The sequence below is a fragment of the Oncorhynchus nerka genome, linkage group LG1 (genome assembly GCF_034236695.1).
Source record: "Oncorhynchus nerka isolate Pitt River linkage group LG1, Oner_Uvic_2.0, whole genome shotgun sequence".
Taxonomy (NCBI): Eukaryota; Metazoa; Chordata; class Actinopteri; order Salmoniformes; family Salmonidae; genus Oncorhynchus; species Oncorhynchus nerka.
In genome coordinates, this window is record NC_088396.1 from 30921722 (window position 1) to 30939619 (window position 17898).

Below are 17898 nucleotides of genomic sequence, written 5' to 3' on the forward strand. Positions count from 1 at the left end.
GGGATCAACAAAATGGAGTCGTGGTCAGCTTTTCCGAAAGGGGGGCGGGGCAGGGCCTTATATGCATTGCGGAAGTTAGAGTAACAATGATCCAAGGTTTTACCACCCCTGGTTGCGCAATCGATATGCTGATAAAATTTAGGGAGTCTTGTTTTCAGATTAGCTTTGTTAAAATCCCCAGCTACAATGAATGCAGCCTCCGGATAAATGGTTTCCAGTTTGCAAAGAGTTAAATAAAGTTCGTTCAGAGCCATCGATGTGTCTGCTTGGGGGGGAATATATACGGCTGAGAATTCTCTTGGTAGATAATGCGGTCTACATTTGATTGTGAGGAATTCTAAATCAGGTGAACAGAAGGATTTGAGTTCCTGTATGTTTCTTTCATCACATGTCTCGTTAGTCATGAGGCATACGCCCCGCCACTCTTCTTACCAGAAAGATGTTTGTGTCTGTCGGCGCGATGCGTGGAGAAACCAGTTGGCTGCACCGCCCCGGATAGCGTCTTTCCAGTGAGCCATGTTTCCGTGAAGCAGAGAACGTTACAGTCTCTGATGTCCCTCTGGAATGCTACCCTTGCTCGGATTTCATCAACCTTGTTGTCAAGAGACTGGACATTGGCAAGAAGAATGCTAGGGAGTGGCGCGCGATGTGCCCGTGTCCGGAGTCTGACCAGAAGTCCGCTACGTTTCCCTCTTTTACGAAGTCGTTTTTTGGGGTCGCTGCATGGAATCAATTCCGTTGACCTGTTTGTAAGGCAGAACACAGGATCCGCGTCGCGGAAAACATATTCTTGGTCGTATTGATGGTGAGTTGACGCTGATCTTATATTCAGTAGTTCTTCTCGACAGTATGTAGTGAAACCTAAGATGACCTGGGGTACTAATGTAAGAAATAACACGTAAAAAAACAAAAAACTGCATAGTTTCCTAGGAACGCGAAGCGAGGCGGCCATCTCTGTCGGCGCCGGAAGTTGTGTCGTCCGCAAACTTGATGATTGACTCAATGAGTCCCATCGTGACATAGTCACGATTTGGAATTTGAACCTTCTTTAAATGTCTTGTGTTGAGCTACAGACTTCTGGGTTGTATCATTGGATTTGTCTATTTCTTCTGCATCCTAATGGTACCACCCATTAGTCTGTGTAATTAACAGGGGATGAGCTAGAGCGGTGTTTGTGAGACAAGTGCCGGGTCTTTTTTATATAAATGTCTGTAGAGTCCGAATGGTTTGATTTACGGTATCTATGAAAAGCTGAGACTGTCCTGCATATGTAACATGTTTTCCTCTATGACGCTCACAAGCTACACAAGAGTCTTTAGAAGGTAAGCAACTTTGTTGGGGGTGTGGCCACAAAAAAGGTGAACTCATCATGCAGGCCGCAGTGGCTCGCGGATCTGCGTGCCCTCATCCATACGCACCTCCATACCTTTTACAGCTAATTTCCTGTAATTCTACATATCATGCCATAGGGTGGAGAGCAATGTTTGTGGTTTTTAATATAATATCTGACTGAGACTGACCATGATAACAAGTTTAGATAGCTGGCCACAAAACTAACGTAGCAATCTAAAAAAGGTTAGCTGACTGACATAACAAGGGAAAAACTGCTGATGCACAACCACATTTTGAAATGACACCTTGTTTAGTCTACTATAAAATTGTTTTGGGGGAAATTGATCCGAGGGCCTTCAAAAGAGGGGCCAGTTGCCCATCCTTGTTCTACACAGAAGACCATAGGAAATACAAGGACAGAGTGTCTATAATACTGTAATAAGCTCACATAGTTGCTGTCACAAACTCCACACAGTTGTCACTGACTAGTTGGATATTCAATTCCCACTGAGCAAACAATTTCTATGCTTAGGAATTCATTCATGTTGCTTTGTGCTTATTTTTTAAATTGACATTTGTCAATAAAACAAATTAATTCAACTGTTTATGTCAACTTCTTTTGTGTTCTACTTGTAGACCTGGTTGTCCTGAAAATAAAATGGTGAAACACTTCATTGTGCGGCTAAATGTAAGGGCTGGAGATTACAGTTGAAGTAGGAAGTTTTTCATTCACCTTAGCCAAATACATTTAAACTCAGTTTTTCACAATTCCTGACATTTAATCCTAGTAAATATTCCCTGTCTTAGGTCAGTTATGATCACCACTTTATTTTAAGAATGTGAAATGTCAGAATAATAATTGAGAGAATTATTTATTTCAGCTTTTATTTCTTTCATCACATTCCCAGTGGGTCAGAAGTTTACATACACTCAATTAGTATTTGATAGCATTGCCTTTAAATTGTTTAACTTGGGTCAAACATTTTGGGTAGCCTTCCACAAGCTTCCCTCAATAAATTGGGTGAATTTTGGCCCATTCCTCCTGACAGAGCTGATGTAACTGAGTCAGGTTTGTAGGCCTCCTTGCTCGCACATGCCTTTTCAGTTCTGGACACAAATTCTCTATAGGATTGAGTTGAGGGCTTTGTGATGGCCACTCCAATACCTTGACTTTGTTGTCCTTAAAACTTCTTAAGGATGACGCAGAAAACTGTTCCCATGCAGGAACATCACTCAGCGGAATTTCAGAGCGCCACCTATAGTTTTTGATAAAACTCAAACTTTCATTAAACTTTCATTAAAATACACATTCAAGGTAGTGAATTAAAGCTACACTCGTTGTGAATCTATCCACCAAGTCAGATTTGTAAAATGCTTTTCGGCGAAAGCATGAGAAGCTATTATCTGATAGCATGTACCCCCAAAATACTGCAACGTCACCTAACACGACAGATTTTGCGGTAGCCGGCGCTACCCAAAACGCAGAAATAAAATATAAAACATTCATTACCTTTGACGAGCTTCTTTCTTGGCACTCCTAGATGTCCCATAAACATTTATTTGGGTCTTTTTTTCGATTAAATCGGTCCATGTATAGCCTAGATATCGATCTATGAAGACTGTGTGATCAAGGAAAAAACAGTGTTTTAAAACGCAACGTAATTTTTTAAAATTAAAAAAGTCGACGATAAACTTTCACAAAACACTTCGAAATACTTTTGTAATGCAACTTTAGGAATTAGTAAACGTTAATAATCTATCAAAATGATCACGGGGCGATGTATATTCTATAGCTCCACGTCTTGAAATCATGTCCGGATATTTCTCAACCAAAACATCCTGTCGGAGACCGGAAGAAACCGGCTGCCTTGTTTCGGTTTGACCAAGAAACAAATAGTAGGCAAATGACAAGACTCTAGACATCGTGTGGAAGCTGTAGGTATTGCAACCTCGGCCCCATTAAATGTGGTTCACCTTTATCAATAGGTTCAAGTCGCGCATGGATATATTTTTCCATTTTCAGTGATCAGATTTTCCTGCACTTTTCGATGAAACGCACGTTCTGTTATAGTCACAGCCGTGATTTAACCTCTTCAGTCGACCCTCTACTTTTTTGAACATTTTGTTAAAAATCGCGCAACATTTCAGCGCCCTGCTACTCATGCCAGGAATATAGTACGTTCATATGGTTAGAATGTGTGGATAGGAAACCCTCGGACGTTTTTAAAACTGGTTAAATCACGACTGTGGCTATTACATAACATGCGTTACATCGGAAAGCGCAGGAAAACCTGATCACAGAAAATGGAAATAAATATCCTTGCGCCACTTCCAGCAATTGTTAACAGTGAGCCGAATTAGATAAGACCGAGCATTCAACTCCCACAGCATCCCCATGTTGTCTAGAGTCTTGTGAATTGAATCATCTTTGATTCTTGGTTGAACCGAAAGAGGGGCACGACTTACCTCCGGTCTCCGCCCAGATCATTCCGGAAGAGCTCTCTCCTGAAATTTTTTCCAAGACGACAGCTAATGATTTCTACATCGCCTATGGATGATTTTTATCGCTTATTAACGTTTACTAATACCTAAAGTAGCATTACAAACGTATTTGAAGTGTTTTGTGAAAGTTTATCGTCTACTTTTTGAATTTTAAAAATGACGTTACGTTGTGAAATCGCTGTTTTTTTCGTTTATCACACAGTCTACATATAACGATATCTTGGCTTTATATGGCCCGATTTAATCGAAATAAAGACCCAATAGTGTTTATGGGACATCTAGGAGTGCCAACAAAGAAGATGGTGAAAGGTAATGACTGTTTTCTATTTTATTGTGCGGTTTGTGTAACGCCGAAATGCTAATTATTTTGTTTACATCCCCTGCTGTGCTTTTCTGTTGTAGTGTATTGGTGCATGCTATCAGATAATAGCTTCTCATGCTGTCGCCGAAAAGCATTTTAAAAATCTGACTTGTTGCCTGGATTCACAACGAGTGTAGCTTTAATTTGATACCCTGCATGTGTATTTTAATGAATTTTGAGTTTTAACTAATACTATTAGCATTTAGCGTAGCGCATTTGCATTTCCAGAGCTCTAGTTGGGACGCAAGCGTCCCAAGTAGAAGCAAGAGGTTAACCAGTTTTATAAACGTCTGAGTGTTTTCTATCCACACATACTAATCATATGCATATACTATATTCCTGGCATGAGTAGCAGGGTGCTGAAATGTTGCGCGATTTTTAACAAAAGCTGCGAAAATTCGCAAGAGCCATAAGAGGCCATCTTTCCACAACTTTGGAAGTATGCTTGGGCTCATTGTCCATTTGGAAGACCCATTTGCGACCATTTTTTTACTTCCTGGCTGATGTCTTGAGATGTTTACATTTACATTTACATTTAAGTCATTTAGCAGACGCTCTTATCCAGAGCATGTTGCTTCAATATATCCACATAATTTTCCTACCTCATGTAGTCATCTATTTTGTGAAGTGCACCAGTTCCTCCTGCAGCAAAGCACCCCCACAACATGATGCTGCCACCCCCGTGCTTCACGGTTGGGATGGTGTTCTTCGGCTTACAATCCTCCCGCTTTTTCCTCGAAACATAACGATGGTCATTATGGCCAAACAGTTATATTTTTTGTTTCAGGACATTTCTCCAAAAAGTACGATCTTTGTCCCCATGTGCAGTTGCAAACCATAGTTTGGCTTTTTTATGGCGGTTTTGGAGCAGTGTCTTCTTCCTTGCTGAGCAGCCTTTGGGTTATGTCGATATAGGACTCATTTTACTGTGGATATAGATACTTTTGTACCTGTTTCCTCCAGCGTCTTCACAAGGTGCTTTGCTGTTGTTCTGGGATTGATTTGCACTTTTCGCACCAAAGTACGTTCATCTCTAGGAGACAGAATGCGTCTCCTTCCTGAGTGGTATGACGGCACAACAGCACATGTTAACCACATTCTGGTTAAAGTTCTGTTTGACATTAAGGGAATGTTCTCCTAACTTACACAAAAGCATGCTAAATAGGTTATTAGAATCAGAATCACATTTATTAATTTACACATACTCAGAATTTTACTTTGTGATAAGGTGCTGCTCGTGATAAACAACATTTAGAGATGCAATACAGACAGAGTTCAAACAAAGTCTACATACATTATGTAAAATTAGGTAGAGTGAGCATAGAGGTACAGTATGAGAATGAGCAGAAATACACATGTACAGTGGGTTGATATACAGTGGAAATACACATGTACAGTGTCAATATATGTATCTGAGTTTAATCATTTTTTTTACAGGGATAGTGTACATTAATCAACGTTTCAGTAAAGTGCCGGTTTTAGCCAGCCGGCTAATTTTCAACCACCACCCCTGGGCAGTTAATTATAAACAATTACAATACAGACAAACAAACAATGAGCAGTGAGCACATGCAGAACAACATAGAACAAACAACACGTAGCATGCAGAACAACATAGAACAAACAACACGTAGCATGCAGACAGAGCAACATAGAACAAGCAACACGTAGCATGCAGAACAACATAGAACAAACAACACGTAGCATGCAGACAGAGCAACATAGAACAAGCAACACGTAGCATGCAGAACAACATAGAACAAACAACACGTAGCATGCAGACAGAGCAACATAGAACAAGCAACACGTAGCATGCAGATATAGCAACATAGAACAAACAACACGTAGCATGCAGATATAGCAACATAGAACAAACAACACGTAGCATGCAGATATAGCAACATAGAACAAGAAACACGTAGCATGCAGATATAGCAACATAGAACAAGAAACACGTAGCATGCAGATATAGCAACATAGAACAAACAACACGTAGCATGCAGATATAGCAACATAGAACAAACAACACGTAGCATGCAGATATAGCAACATAGAACAAACAACACGTAGCATGCAGATATAGCAACATAGAACAAGAAACACGTAGCATGCAGATATATAGCAACATAGAACAAACAACAGGTAGCTAAATGACTTAAATGTAAATGTAAATGTAAATGTAGAACAAACAACAGGTAGCATGCAGATATAGCAACATAGAACAAACAACACGTAGCATGCAGATATAGCAACATAGAACAAGAAACACGTAGCATGCAGATATAGCAACATAGAACAAGAAACACGTAGCATGCAGATATAGCAACATAGAACAAGAAACACGTAGCATGCAGATATAGCAACATAGAACAAGAAACACGTAGCATGCAGATATAGCAACATAGAACAAACAACACGTAGCATGCAGATATAGCAACATAGAACAAGAAACACGTAGCATGCAGATATAGCAACATAGAACAAGCAACACGTAGCGAGCAGATATAGCAACATAGAACAAGCAAGACGTAGCGCGCAGACAGAGCAACATAGAACAAGCAACACGTAGCATGCAGATATAGCAACATAGAATAAGCAACACGTAGCATGCAGATAGAGCAACATAGAACAAGCAACATGTAGCACGCAGACAGAGAAACATAGAATAAGCAACACGTAGCGCGCAGACAGAGCAACATAGAACAAGCAACATGTAGCACGCAGACAGAGCAACATAGAACAAGCAACATGTAGCACGCAGACAGAGCAACATAGTACAAGCAACACGTAGCACGCAGACAGAGCAACATAGAACAAGCAACATGTAGCACGCAGACAGAGAAACATAGAACAAGCAACACGTAGCGCGCAGACAGAGCAATAGCACAAAAAGCAACAAAACAAAATAAATAAAAGTAACAGTGTTTCCACACCTCACAGGCTACAGACAAGATGTAAAGCGACAATACACAGCTAGGGATTATGTTCACAAGTCTGATTGGCCCTTGGCCATGTCTTTATCTTTTTTTGTATATGTGCGATTGGTGGTGCAGTTGTGTGTGTCTGATGGCAGTGTATTCCAGACATGGGAAGCTCTCACAGAGAAAGCAGATTGACTAAAGGTGCTTTTCCTTAAGGGAACTATACAGTCACCTCTCATGGCAGACCTTGTGGATCTGCTGCCATGGGTTTAGGTTTTCTGTTTAACAAAAGTACTAATTGGATGGGGGGAGATGGACGGAGTGCAATGCAGTATAGTGTAGTTATTTTTGCTTGAGATGGCTTAATGCGGTGTGCAGCATAGAGTGCATAGTCCTTTAGTCTCTATGGGCCAGATGGCCGGTTGGTGAGGGTCACAGCATAGTCCTTTAGTCTCTCTGGGCCAGATGGCCGGTTGGTGAGGGTCACAGTATAGTCCTTTAGTCTCTCTGGGCCAGATGGTCGGTTGGTGAGGGTCACAGCATAGTCCTTTAGTCTCTCTGGGCCAGATGGCCGGTTGGTGAGGGTCACAGCATAGTCCTTTAGTCTCTCTGGGCCAGATGGCCGGTTGGTGAGGGTCACAGCATAGTCCTTTAGTCTCTATGGGCCAGATGGCCGGTTGGTGAGGGTCACAGCATAGTCCTTTAGTCTCTCTGGGCCAGATGGCCGGTTGGTGAGGGTCACAGCATAGTCCTTTAGTCTCTATGGGCCAGATGGCCGGTTGGTGAGGGTCACAGCATAGTCCTTTAGTCTCTATGGGCCAGATGGACGGTTGGTGAGGGTCACAGCATAGTCCTTTAGTCTCTCTGGGCCAGATGGCCGGTTGGTGAGGGTCACAGCATTGTCCTTTGAGGGTCTCTCTGGGCCAGATGGCCGTCCTTTAGTCTCTCTGGGCCAGTTGGTGAGGGTCACAGCATAGTCCTTTAGTCTCTCTGGGCCAGATGGCCGGTTGGTGAGGGTCACAGCATAGTCCTTTAGTCTCTATGGGCCAGATGGCCGGTTGGTGAGGGTCACAGCATAGTCCTTTAGTCTCTCTGGGCCAGATGGCCGGTTGGTGAGGGTCACAGCATAGTCCTTTAGTCTCTATGGGCCAGATGGCTATGGGCCAGTTGGTGAGGGGGTCACAGCATTGTCCTTTAGTCTCTCTGGGCCAGATGGCCGGTTGGTGAGGGTCACAGCATAGTCCTTTAGTCTCTCTGGGCCAGATGGCCGGTTGGTGAGGGTCACAGCATAGTCCTTTAGTCTCTATGGGCCAGATGGACGGTTGGTGAGGGTCACAGCATAGTCCTTTAGTCTCTCTGGGCCAGATGGCCGGTTGGTGAGGGTCACAGCATAGTCCTTTAGTCTCTCTGGGCCAGATGGCCGGTTGGTGAGGGTCACAGCATAGTCCTTTAGTCTCTCTGGGCCAGATGGCCGGTTGGTGAGGGTCACAGCATAGTCCTTTAGTCTCTGGGCCAGATGGGCCAGATGGCCAGATGGGTTGGTGAGGGTCACAGCATAGTCCTTTAGTCTCTCTGGGCCAGATGGCCGGTTGGTGAGGGTCACAGCATGGGCCAGATCCGGTTGGTGAGGGTTAGTCCTTTAGTCTCTGGGCCAGATGGCCGGTTGGTGAGGGTCACAGCATTGTCCTTTAGTCTCTCTGGGCCCGATGGCCGGTTGGTGAGGGTCAGTCCAGCCTGGGGGATGGCCGGTTGGTGAGGGAGTCCTTTAGTCTCTATGGGCCAGAACTGTTCAGGTGGCGGGAGGTGCCTACCTGAGGAGGGGGTGATCGGGTTGGGGTTGGCAATGATCTTTCCTGCACGCTTCCTTGCCCTGAAGTCGTGCAGGACCTTGATGGAGGGCAGGTGGCAGCAGATGACCCGCTTTGTAGACAATGCGTTGCAGTTTGGTGATGGAGGAGGTGAAGATGGTAAAATAGGATCAGGGTTGACTTGGAAATGTTGAGCTTTTTCAGATGCCGCAAGTAGTACATCCGCTCGTGTGCCTTATTGGTGATGTTGTCCTCCCACTTGAGGTTGTGGGAGATTATGGTCCACAGGAATTTGACTGATTCAGCCATGCTAACAGCTGAGCCATCAATCTCGAGGGGGAGAGATGTTGAGGGGCGCTTTCTGAAGTCAATCACCATTTCCACGTATTTTTTCTGTGTTGAATTCCAGGTTATTGCGACTACACTAGGCCACTCCACGGTACATAGACTCATTGCTGTTGGTGATGAGACCGACCAGATTGGTGTCATCTGAAAACCTGAGTAGTTGGACAGATGCGTTGTTGGAGGTGCAGTCATTGGTGTAGAGTGAGTAGAGGTGAGGTGAGAGCAGCATCCTTGCAGCTCTCCGGTGCTGAGGGATAAATAGTCCGAAAGGTGTTTCCCAGCTTCACTTGTTGCCTCCTGTTGGTCAGGAATTCAGTGATCTGCTGACAGATGGAGCTGGACACATTAAGCTGGGAGAGTTCGTTTTTTAGAAATTCTGGGATGATGGTATTGAACGCTAATGTCCACAAATAATATCCTTGCATAGGTCTTGTAGTGTAGGCCCATGTTGACAGAGTCGTCCACAGACCTGTTAGCTCTGTAGGCAAACTGCCGTGGGTGGAGGGAGGCATCAGTGAAGGTTTTCAGATGGGACAGTACCAGGCGCCCAAAGGTTTTCATGATGATTGAGGGCAACAGGTCTGGACACCTTTTATTTTGTCGGGACTGGAACAATGATGGAATAGGTTTTTGCCAACATACATACTGTCGAACTGGACTCAAACATTATGGGAACCTTACGGGTAACATTACAAAAATGTTCTCTCTCCCTAAAATTGTTAGCTAGGATATCCCTGTCTCATTCTCCCAGCAAAACACACCTACTTATAACACAGCTAAGACTGCCCCCTAGTGTCCACTATCTACAACAACACAACCTATATACACTGTAATATGTCCTCTCTCTCTCTGCCTTCCCCCTCCCTCCACCTCTCTCCCCCCTCTGTCTCTGTGTGGTTATTATGTTAGGACAGATTAAGCACAGCAGTTGGTCTTAATTAGTCAGGTTTAATTAAAGTAGCTGGTGTGGAACTTCACAACGCAGTTATGACGTGTTTAGCAGTAGCTTTAATAGAGCGTGGCGTCATAAAACACACACTAAAGTGATACAAGATCTGAACTAGTGACTTTATATGCCTTGCTATTCAGTTTCTTTAAATCAAACGTTCTATATTGGGTTTTCATTTATGTGCACGCCACGTAGGCTATTCATAATGACGTGATTCCTGAGATCTTTCAAATGTAGAGATTGAGACAAAGATTAACAAACAAAGCATTATCGCCACCCTTTGAGAGTTACTGCTACTGTATTACACAATGACTGAAACATGAAGTGTATGAATATGAAGTGAATATACAGTATATTGCCTAGTTAAATAAAGGTAAAAAAAATATATATATTTGAAAATGTTTTATTCTGGAATATATCCTTTTTGTGTTGGATGCAACAGACAGATATGGCTGAATGTATACAACAGTCAGTAGTTCCAGTTAGTCCATCCACAGGAAGCCCACCTATGTTCCAAAGTTAAGCCCGTCCCTGATGCGGGAGAAGAAGGCCTCAGGGTGAGAGGATGTGCATAGGGTCACGCTCGGCCTGTCATTCAGCGTGTCGTCATGGATACGCTCAGGCAAGACCCCACCCCTCTGGAGAAGTATTCTGGAATGGAGAACATGGAGGTTTAAAAACACAGGGGGAGAGGAAAGGAGACCCTGACCTAAACAATGTGGAGATGATTCTACTTTCTGTATTCAATGGTCAGCAGCACGCCCCTAGGATGAAATATTCAGAACAAATGCTGCCCCTTTAGTTTAACTCTCCATCCTTCTGCTGGTTAGATTGGTAATCCACTAACCTGATGGGGGTAATGATAATTTCACTCTAACAGTATCACCCCACACAACCAGTATCCGATCACAGAGATCGCTCCCAGGTCATGACCTTTGTGTATTCAATCAGGGGGGTAACTCATGCTATGGTAATGAATCATGGAGAACGGTAACCCGGCGACAGCCTGTAGGATGTCAATCAGGAGACTATCCAGCCTAGCAGCACCTATCATAAAAACCACATCATAGTTTTACCTTACAGTGACCTCATTATTAACCCTGTGGTTTTATTTTTAAAACTGGGATTCAATGCTTTTTCTTAGTGATTAAAGGGCAATAAGTCACAGAAAGACAATAGTAAGTCTTGTCTAAACTTTGTACAGTTGGCCACACTTACCTGGTGGTTAGTCGTAAGTTGACATGAGGCCTGGCCTCAGCCATGCCAAGAACACAGTCAAGGTAGATAGATTAGAACAGCCTGCTCTCTCTACAGCGTAAAACAACAGGCCCCCACCGATGGCCTGATCACTACAGTGACATCCCACATGCTGCTGCCGAACCCGGTCACCATGGCGTTGACTGTAGCTATGGCAACTTCCATATGGGTTTCTTTCCACCCTGAGAGAGGGAAACACAGAGAGGGACACTTTAGACTGATGCACCGGGCATGTTTCTGGGAAATTACTACTGTATTATGGTATCTAGACCCTCACGTTTGTGAACAGTTCCTATGACCTTGGCCTGGGGGTCAGTGAAGAGGAGGGGCGCACAGTCAGCTCCTGTTGCTGCTATGACGACATCTCTCAGATTGGTCACAATGCCGTCAAAGCACTCTGGCTCCTCCTCCCTCCTGATCAACTATACGTCAGTGCCGTAGTTAACCTGGCAGAAACAACCAATCAGCATCAACCACTCAATGATGTCAGTGATGTTTACTACAACCTACTGGAGTGAGTAACCCTAACCCACCTGGACAAGAGGAATACCTATGTGAGAATGCTGTTCATCGACTACAGCTCGGCATTCAACACCATAGTACCCTCCAAGCTCGTCATCAAGCTCGAGACCCTGGGTCTCGACCCCGCCCTGTGCAACTGGGTACTGGACTTCCTGACGGGCCGCCCCCAGGTGGTGAGGGTAGGCAACAACATCTCCTCCCCGCTGATCCTCAACACGGGGGCCCCACAAGGGTGCGTTCTGAGCCCTCTCCTGTACTCCCTGTTCACCCACGACTGCGTGGCCACGCACGCCTCCAACTCAATCATCAAGTTTGCGGACGACACAACAGTGGTAGGCTTGATTACCAACAACGACGAGACGGCCTACAGGGAGGAGGTGAGGGCCCTCGGAGTGTAGTAACAGGAAAATTACCTCACACTCAACGTCAACAAAACTAAGGAGATGATTGTGGACTTCAGGAAACAGCAGAGGGAACACCCCCCTATCCACATCGATGGAACAGTAGTGGAGAGGGTAGCAAGTTTTAAGTTCCTCGGCATACACATCACAGGCAAACTGAATTGGTCCACTCACACTGACAGCGTCGTGAAGAAGGCGCAGCAGCGCCTCTTCAACCTCAGGAGGCTGAAGAAATTCGGCTTGTCACCAAAAGCACTCACAAACTTCTACAGATGCACAATCGAGAGCATCCTGGCGGGCTGTATCACCGCCTGGTACGGCAACTGCTCCGCCCTCAACCGTAAGGCTCTCCAGAGGGTAGTGAGGTCTGCACAACGCATCACCGGGGGCAAACTACCTGCCCTCCAGGACACCTACACCACCCGATGTTACAGGAAGGCCATAAAGATCATCAAGGACATCAACCACCCGAACCACTGCCTGTTCACCCCGCTATCATCCAGAAGGCGAGGTCAGTACAGGTGCATCAAAGCTGGGACCGAGAGACTGAAAAACAGCTTCTATCTCAAGGCCATCAGACTGTTAAACAGCCACCACTAACATTGAGTGGCTGCTGCCAACACACTGACATTGACACTGACCCAACTCCAGCCACTTTAATAATGGGAATTGATGGGAAATGATGTAAATATATCACTAGCCACTTTAAACAATGCTACCTTATATAATGTTACTTACCCTACATTATTCATCTCATATGCATACGTATATCCTGTACTCTACATCATCGACTGCATCCTTATGTAATACATGTATCACTAGCCACTTTAACTATGCCACTTTGTTTACTTTGTCTACATACTCATCTCATATGTATATACTGTACTCGATACCATCTACTGTATGCTGCTCTGTACCATCACTCATTCATATATCCTTATGTACATATTCTTTATCCCCTTACACGGTGTATAAGACAGTAGTTTTGGAATTGTTAGTTAGATTACTTGTTGGTTATCACTGCATTGTCGGAACTAGAAGCACAAGCATTTCGCTACACTCGCATTAACATCTGCTAACCATGTGTATGTGACAAATAAAATTTGATTTGATGTGATTTGATTTTGATTTGATATGCAATGTACTGGGAAAGTGCAATTACCTCCCTGTGGCATAATGGTCCAGACCTCAATTAATCAATCAAATGTATGTTTAAAGCCCCTTTTTACATCAGCAGCTATCACAAAGTACTTTACAGATGCCCAGTCTAAAAACCCAAAGAGGAAGCAATGCAGAGGCAGAAGCACATTGGCTCGGAAAAACTACAGATGTTGGATCTTAATTTGATCACTCTTTTGTCATGGAAAATGTTTCCTGTGCATCATGAAATTCCGTGTCAGCATGGGTTTGATTCCGGCCCACGCCCCTTCTGGCACATATTGTTCAATCCCTCCTGTGGTAAACAAGGAAACAGTTTATTTCAATTGTACGGAATGTTTGTCAAAAAAAATCACCCTTAGTCTGTTCAAAAAGGACTAACTTGTTCCTATGATAATACCAACCAGAGGGAAAACATATCTTGGAAAGACTTCGGTTGCACGCAGGACTAAGGTAAGACCGACATCATCTTTTAGGGAGCGTTAATTAGTTGACCAATAATGGTTGCAATTGACATCAGCTGTGCGGGTGAATTTAGCGCCCATTGATGGTTTAACGAGACAGCAGCTGGTGATAGTCTAGTGCCAACTATGGTTGCAATAGGATCCTTGTTATTTGATTGTATTCCAATACATTCTGTAGTCTACCTTTTAGCCTATCCATTGTCACATAATGAAAGGTGTCACAACCGAAAATAGCTTACTGTTTGGGTTTCCCTGGCTAAGTTGATGAGCTAAGTTGGCTAAATTGGCTGACCTGGCTAAGTTGACAGATGTAGGCCTACTGTAGAACGATAAACTTTCCTTCAGTGTGGATGCTCACCCACGTTTTATAGTTAGGCTATAATTTGTCAATATGTAGTAGTTGTGGTGTTTGGTGTTTTTGGTCACCTACTATACATTGGTATACAATAAGTGTGATTTCCATTGCTAAGCTGTTATGTGCCGGCTACAGTTACAGGCCTACTGTATTTCCAGTTTGATGTTGGCATTTGAAGTCGTCCTTGATGTGGATTGAAAACCTGTATTGGCTGTATTATTTCATTTCATAAAGCTGTCAAGACATTTATGCATTTGAGCCTATCCAAAGACAATTTTGCTGAGCTGAGACACCTTTCGTTGATGTGTAAATTATCAGACTATTCGTTTTACTTCTTGAAACATTGAAATAAATGCAATTAACGTGGGCCTAACATAGGCTAAATTAATAGAAAAATGTAAGATCCAATGGTGGAACTGCTCCACTCTAGAGAGAGAGAGAGAGACAGAGAAACAGAGAGATGGGAGAGGAATGAGGAGAGGAAAGAGAGGGAGAGGAGAGGAAAGAGAGGGAGAGGAGAGGAGAGGAAAGAGAGGGAGAGGAGAGGAAAGAGGGGGAGAGGAGAGGAGAGGAAAGAGAGGGAGAGGAGAGGAAAGAAGAGATGTTGACCTGCTGCTGATGATACAGATCTCAGATGGTTAGGCCTAATATTACACTACAGTAATAGATAATGCATTACACACACCCAACTAAAATGAGTATGGAGATGTCTCCTTAAGCAGGCAACTGTTGCAGAAAGCTCCTGACCTCTCTGACGTTACTGACAGGTAGTGCGAAAGGCGAGCCGCAGGGCACGTGACCAGGGCACGGGACCAGGGCACGGGACCAGGGCACGGGACCAGGGCACGGGACCAGGGCACGTGACCAGGGCACGGGACCAGGGCACGGGACCAGGGCACGGAACCAGGGCACGTGACCAGGGCACGGGACCAGGGCACGGGACCAGGGCACGGGACCAGGGCACGGGACCAGGGCACGGGACCAGGGCACGGGACCAGGGCACGTGACCAGGGCACGGGAGGTCATTGGATGTAACCACATACTCAAATGTATACACTGCCGTGAAAAGTTGCTCCTGATTGAATAATAATTACTGTATAAATGAACAGGCACAATGTAATGATGTATGTCAGAAGAAATTTGTCCAATGTGTACATTGAAAACATTGTATTTTAAAAGCACTGTTTGTGTGTGTGTGTATGTCCTCCTAACCTTGCCAACAAACAAAGAGCTGTGAGTGAATCAGTGGTTCACCAATCTGGGCCTTGATGGGCTCGGCAACAATATCAAGGGGTGATGTGTGAAAAAACACATTTTCCGGAGAACGTTTCTTTGGGACCATCAGGTGACGTCCTAAAAACGACTTTAGGGCTGTACAATGGAACAAGATGGGATCTAGACATAAACCTCCAGGGGAATAGAATCTCCCTGATATTGACACAAAAATGTTCTTTCAACGTTCCTATGAAATGTGCCTAGAACATTACTATTGAATATTCTGACCACGTTCTGGTCAGAATATGACCACGTAACCACGTTCTGGGTAAGTTCTGTTTGGTTTTTCTTGATTTTGACTATAATAGTGAAGACAAAAACTATGAAATACCACATATGAAATCATGTGGTAACCAAAAAAGTGTTAAACAAATCAAAATATATTTTAGATTTTAGATTTTCAAATAGCCACCCTTTGCCTTGATGACAGCTTTGCACACTGTTGGCATTCTCTCAACCAGATTCATGAGGTAGTCACATGGAATGCATTTCAATTAACATGTGTGCCTTCTTAAAAGTTCATTTGTGTAATTTCTTTCATTCTTAATGCATTTGAGCCAATCAGTTGTGTTGTGACCAGGTAAGGGGAATACAGAAGATAGCCCTATTTGGAAAAAGACCACGTCCATATTATACCCTAACCCTAAATAGTACCCGCAAAACACTAGTCTCAGCATCAACAGTGAAGAGGTGACTCCGGGATGCTGGCCTTCTAGGCAGAGTTGCAAAGAAAAACACATATCTCAGACTAGCCAATAAAAAGAAAAGATTAAGATGGGCTGTTTCTCAAACTAGACACTAATGTACTTTTCCTCTTGCTCAGTTGTGCACCAGGGCCTCCCACTCCTCTTTCTATTCTGGTTAGAGCCAGTTTGCACTGTTCTGTGAAGGGAGTAATACACAGCGTCTTCAGTTTCTTGGAAATGTATCGCATGGAATAGTCTTCATTTCTTAGAACAAGAATAGACTGACGAGTTTCAGAAGAAAGGTATTTGTTTCTGGACATTTTGAGCCTGTAATCGAACCCACAAATGCTGATGCTCCAGACACTCAACTAGTCTAAAGAAGGGCCGTTTTATTGCTTCTTTATTTAGCACAACAGCTTTCAGCTGTGCTAACATAATTGCAAAAGGGTTTTCTAATGATCAACTAGCCTTTTAAAATGCTAAACTTGGATTAGCTAACACAACGTGCCATTGGAACACAGGAGTGGTTGCTGATAATGGGCCTCTGTACGCCTATGTCGATATTCCATAAAAAATGTGCCTTTTCCAGCTACAATAGTCATTTGCAACATTAACAACGTCTACACTATGTCTCTGATCAATTTGATGGTATTTTAATGGACATAAAAATTGCTTTGCTTTCAAAAACTAGGACATTTCTAAGTGATCCCTTTTGAACGGTAGTGTATATGTTTACAGTATTATAAGTCATGTATCTGTATAATTGTCACGTCTGCTCCTGCTCCTCCCCTCCGGCATAAGACATCGCCAGAGTACTAACCACCGGTCCTGGGATTCATCATTACGCACACCTGGCACTCATCATTACGCGCACCTGTGAATCATTATGATTATGATCATTATGATTCACACCTGTACTCCATTACCTTCATCATTTCCTCCCCTTTATATGTCAGTCTCCCATGTCCACTCAGCAGTTGGTATTGCTCTTGTGTATTGGCGTACTGCCTTATGTTAGTGTCGTGTTCTTGGTTTTGTTGTTTTATTAAAACATTTCACCTGCTTCCGACTCACTGCCCCATCATTACAATAATAAAACATCTTTATCTTAGTTTTCCCCAAATTTCTAAGTGTGGCTGCAGATTTAGTTCTGTGGAAATGTCTGGTTCCATCCCTGTGGTCCTGGAAGACTTGGCTGTGGAATAAGAGCATGGGTTGAGAGGTCCAGGCCATCACATGGGCTGTGTCGACTGGCCTGATGGATATCGCTGAGCCACAGTTACTATGAGTCAGGTGTGTGTGTGTATAGTTTGTGCATGTGTAAGAGATAGAAGTGGCCAGCTGACAGCATAATATCCAGCAGAAATGTGTTTCTGTGTGTCTGTGTGGGTGCCTGTGTGTGTGTGTGAGATGGATGTAGTTAGCTGACAGCCTAATTTCTGGGGAGCAGATCTAGTGTGGCTGGGTGAATTGCTCGTCACAGTGCATTACATGGCCAGCGTCAACATCTCTCTCTCTCCCGTCTCATCCCCAGCCACAGCCGTCTATCACAGGCTACAGTC

The 17898-nt window shown here is 43.9% G+C and overlaps 1 pseudogene; it reads right to left on the reverse strand.

Moving 5' to 3' along the window:
• Positions 1-10700: 10700 nt before the first annotated feature.
• LOC135563956 (purine nucleoside phosphorylase LACC1-like) lies at positions 10701-15401 on the reverse strand (annotated as a pseudogene).
• Positions 15402-17898: the final 2497 nt, after the last annotated feature.